The sequence below is a fragment of the Botryllus schlosseri genome, chromosome 13 (genome assembly GCF_051294905.1).
Source record: "Botryllus schlosseri isolate E-star chromosome 13, Bs_hap1, whole genome shotgun sequence".
In the NCBI taxonomy this organism is placed as follows: domain Eukaryota; kingdom Metazoa; phylum Chordata; class Ascidiacea; order Stolidobranchia; family Styelidae; genus Botryllus; species Botryllus schlosseri.
In genome coordinates, this window is record NC_137248.1 from 24,839,977 (window position 1) to 24,845,444 (window position 5,468).

Consider the following 5,468-nt stretch of genomic DNA (forward strand, 5'->3'; position numbering starts at 1 on the left):
TCTTGGGCCGCCATCGGAGAGCGACATGACTATCAATGTATTGGTCGGGAACATGGAAGACGCTACTCTCCGCAAGGCTACAGAACAAAAATATATCGACAAATTTGATACTTTCCGACAAGGGCTGAATATAGATAGAGGATGTATGTCTCACTACACCATGAATGCTTGACTTAGCACTTTTTGTTATTTTCAAATTAGCATATAAACACCTTATCCAATCCGATTTTAGGCACACAACTCACTATTTGCATTTCAAATCAAAACTTGATATTTGTGTCTATGACGTCATAGAGTACGCGACTCCAGTATCTAGAATTTCTCATTCCCTATGATGTCATAATATGCATATGTTCAAATTGAAAATATTTTTGCGTTGCTCTTTTTGCGTTACTTTCGCTTTGACACCTGATGAAGGAGCAGCGCTCCGAAAGCTCGTGTAACTAATAAAGTTATATTCATTCGCAAGTGGACGTTAAATAGAGTGTGAAAGCTACTAAGGTCTTACGTCAATAATATTGATATAGTTGCACATTTTATATCATACATTTATCGTTTCTCCAACCATTTGATCGATTTACAGATAGAGCTTATGGGAGGGGTGTCTTTGAACATTTAGCGCAAGTAATTCATATAATGATGAATCGGGTGGGCGCAGCATTGTTATCACTTTGTTGCAAGTTGTTATTACTTGACCTCCCATCAGGTTTGTCACAAAAGTCAAAATATATTGGAATTCTCTAAACGTACGAAAAAAATTGTGAGACACACACGATTCCAAAGGTCTTTTTTTTATTTAAAGAAAATTTGGCACTTACCACCTGTTGGTCTTTTACACCACGGACAATAATGGCGTAAGTAGAAATGAAAAGCAGTCAATGATGGCGTACGTCTTGGTTAGAAAGACATAATACCGTTCAAAATCGCGTCGCGGGCCACATTTGGCGCAATCTCGGCGACGACGAACTATGTTGGCAAATCAAAATATCGAAGTGATTATATTGGAATCTGCTTTGTATAAGAGAGCGATTTCAAGTTTCAAGTCAGCCCTTTCTTATCTTTTGATAACTCGAGCCTTGACACACATCTTCTGAACGTTATGTTTTAGCATTAGCGGATATATCAATTAGGCTAGGCCTACGCCAATTACGGTTTGAGGCGAACCGCGCAAATTCGATGTTATTCAGTTTCAAGATGTCAGTCAACTTATTCAACGGTAGAGTTGATGGAGAGGGCAAGTGAATGACGTGTCCACGGCCGCACAAATTTCCTTTTATGGCCGCTGGTTGGCCACCACTGGTTTACACGAATGGAAATTTCAAATTAAGTAGGCCTACCTTCCCAAGTGAATAGTATATTGATATTGAAATGAGCCCGAATATTTTCAGCTGACACTCGTCATTTTGATAAAAGTCGGCCTCTACCGTCAATCAATCAGGTTTATTATTATTTTCATCGTTTCAAAACATCACAAGACTGCGATACAATGAAAAGATAGGAAGGTGTCGAAACAACTTGGATTAGCCATTAAGATCAGACACCCACCTTAGCCTAGGCGAAGTAAATAAGAGGCATGCACACTGAATGAAAAGTAATGCAGAGAATATAAGACGCAAGCGACAAAATGGGGTGGCATGTGGCGGAGGGCGAGGTCGATGTTAGGTCGTGGTCCGGTAATCCTGAAGACTGGCTAGTATTGATTTAGAAGAAATTGCTTGTATTTCGACTTGAATGCGTTTCAACCGTCAACACGAAATCTTTCGTCTTTTCGCGCTCACAACAGGCAAATGCCATAAACATTTGTTAGATAATCTTGCTTGCTCGAAAATAATCGAGGTGACAGGTTTCTTGTCTTCGGGAGACGCAGTCCACACTTCATTTGGGGGCCTTGGAGTCAAATGATAAGTTCACTGACAGAGCACTATCTGACACCAATGGAATGCGAAATGGTGTACTTTTTTGCCAGCGTACCCACGCCCGGTCGTGTATTTTCCTCGCGAATCCTACACTGGAATGTGTATAAAGACTTCGACGTTCATTCAATTCAACGTAGGCCTAATAATATAAATAATATGATTAGTTATAAATAATTTCCGTTTGTGGCCATGCAGGTCTTCCCGTCAAGAATCGCGTAGTATGTAGCGAGATAGTCGAAGTGCTTGAGTAGCCGAGTGCAGGTCAAGTCAATACCAATAAGATTGATTCAAGTCGAGTCACCAAAAATCCTGTCATTACATTACCCTAGTTTCGGTCCCCGAGCGGCATCGTCGGCAATGTCGGAATTGTCGGCAATGGCGGCATTGTCGGCAATGTCGGCATTGGCGACATTGGTGACATAGCCGACATTGGTGACATTGGTGACATTGGTGACATTGGCGACATTGGCGACATTGGCGACATTGTCAAAATAGATAGACGTCGACATTGGTGACATTGGCGACATGTACAAATCAACGACACCCTACCAGGACTTTTGCCGTGTCATTCACATGACGTCATTTCATAGCTGAATGATTTCATATCCGTTTTTCCGCTTTTCGATTTATAATTTAAATTACTTGAAAACTATCATGTAATTTCAATTATTATTATTTTATTCATATTCCTAACCACATAACGTACGAAATAAGGCAAAGTCATTTTTTAGATGCAGTTGACCTTTAACTGAGTAGACTCACTCAACGCTGAGTACCAATCGATTTTTAGTTGAGTGGAGATTCGCATTTAAGCAGTACTTAGTTGAGGAGAAGAATTGAGCTCCACCCTTAGAAACGAATTGATAAGATGCAATACATTACCCATTTACAATTGCTATGATACAATTCCAGCCTGCGCCAATGGTTCAGGACTATAAACCATATTCGAATTCAATTTCAATAAAACATGAGGTTTAGTTACGGGGCTAGACTACCCCCGAAAATGAAAAAAAATCTAAAAATTTATTTTTGTTGATAATTTTAACGAAGTATATTGGTATAACGCCATTTTAATAATATTCAATAAGGAGTTGGTAAACCCGATAAGACCTTCGTGAGTCGTATATTTTGTCGTGTGAACGTAGATAACAAAGTATAAATCGTACGATGTTTGGTGCATGTAATCTGTTGTGGTTATGATATATGTACGGATGTAATACAGCGTACATATACATTCATGATTATTAGCTGATTCGGAAGTCGATATACATTCATGGTTATTTCGATGATTCGGAAGTCGATAGACATTCATAAGTATTTCGCTGGTTGGGTGGAGAATATTGCATTTTGAACCGTACGTGATATTCAATAAAGTTACAATTCGGGGAGACGGAAACAAAATATATTCGTCAGTGTGATCCATCGGATACGTGTGCAATAGACAGGCCTGGTGGTACGTCAGCCAACAAGGTCGTACGGCGTGGGTTACGCCGGTCGTCGAACGGAAGAAGAAACACGCAGCGAGTTGTAAACGCAACCTTCTTGGAGTCAATAATACATCTTGGAGTCAGATATACAATTATACAACTACAAACGTTCGCTCTGCGTTAAAATAATCAATCAGTTTTATTAATATTTTCATCGTTTCAAAAACAGCACAAGACTGCGATACAATGATCCTATTCAGTCACTGCAACCCCCTAATTATCAACTCACCGCGAAACAACCAACATCCCTCCGAAACCTTGTCCCAAGACTTCATCATGACGATATAGTATTATTTGCGATCTCTATGGTTTAATCAATGATGCGTTACAACAGATGTCAACAAACCATATGCAGATCTCAGCACTTCGTAGCTTGTGGTTCGTGTGTGCTTGGAGATAGGGTTTGGTGACTGTTTTTCGACGATAAAATGATTGGATTGAAGACTGTGAGACTTCGGATAAGCGCTTTCCTGATATCACAGTCTCGATCTATGCCATGGGGCTTGGCATGAAAGAACACATACAAGCAAGTAGCAAGTATGGCACTGGATTTTGGATCTAGCCATTCACGTTTTATTGTCGACTACTGGAGCAACTATAGAAAATCGTATCAAATCATGAGGGAAAAATGGATTACAAAGAATGGAAATCAATCTGCTCAGATCAGTGCAGCAATGAATAACGCTATCCAACCCATAAAACTTGAAAATGCTGAAGGAAACATATACTACTGGGGCATTTCAGCGTAAAATCGATGTTAAAATTGAAGTTTGGTAAAATTGAAGTTTTCAAAGTATAACTGTTACAGTTATGTGTTGGCAAATTAAAATGGCTTTTTCTCGAAATTTTGATTGTGCGTAAGTTTGAGTACTAGTAACCAATTTTGAGGCAGAAAAAAAATCATCAAATCTACTTGAAAATAGACATATCTTGGAATGCTGAACAGGATAGTATTGTTTATTTCGGGGTATTGGTAAGGGGTCCATCCGTATTTGATCGATGAAGTCGAAAAATGCTATTTTTTCATTTTTTTCTCCATATGATACCCCATACCCCTAGTCGGGCTATAAAAAAAGTACTTTCCCGTGCATTAGATCTATTTCAATCCTTATAGAGCATTAGGGAACAAATTTATAGAAAAATGTTGATGTGAAAATTTTTCCTAGAGATTAGTCTGAAAAATCACAATATTCGATAAAAATCAAAAAATCATCGACCATGTCTAATTTTTATCAAATTTAAAATGTCAACCAAAATACCTTGTGCCCAAATTTCAGATATACAGCTCTTTTATTTTTCAAGTTATAGGCATTAAGGTAATTAAGAACAGAAATAGACATGTTGCTATTAAATTGCTTTACTATACTAGTTTACGACAACGTAAGCTTCGATCACTTCGTTTGTGGTCAATTTATTTGTGAGAGAACAATGGAGGCTCAGTAAAACGCACGATCATTAAATGATTGGCCGCGCTCACGGTTACACCAGCGTATTGCGAACAATCCGAACATATGCAAGATACAGTGATTTTTATCGACAGCGTTTTGAGAACAATCCGAACATATGCAAGATACCATGATTTTTATTGAAACCGATTACTTGATGATATGAAATTGGCTCGTAAATTTTTCTCCGAGTCACGAGTCAATCCATGTTTCTGATACGCCGAGTCAAGTGAAGTCAAGTCATTTTAGCAAAGTGACTCGAGTCAAGGCAAGTCATATGAAAAAGGTGACTCGAGTCATCCCAACACTGGAATCTACATCTGCAAAACAAAGAATTCAAACTTCATCAACATATCCCTGGCTTCCGTTCGATCCCTGGTTTACCCCTACACTAGAACATGGTCTGACAATGTTCAAGGTTTTATTGTATCGAATGGAAGTTTTGTGGAGTATGGAAAAGCCTTTTCAAGGTTAATATGTTATTCGTGTTGTCAAAATGTTTGCATGCCAAAGCATATGAATTTTACCAATCTAATGCCCTCTGGATTTGGCCCAGCTCTATTCATATTCGTCTCCCCCTCGAAATGCCACATACAGAGTACAGACATATCACACACCGG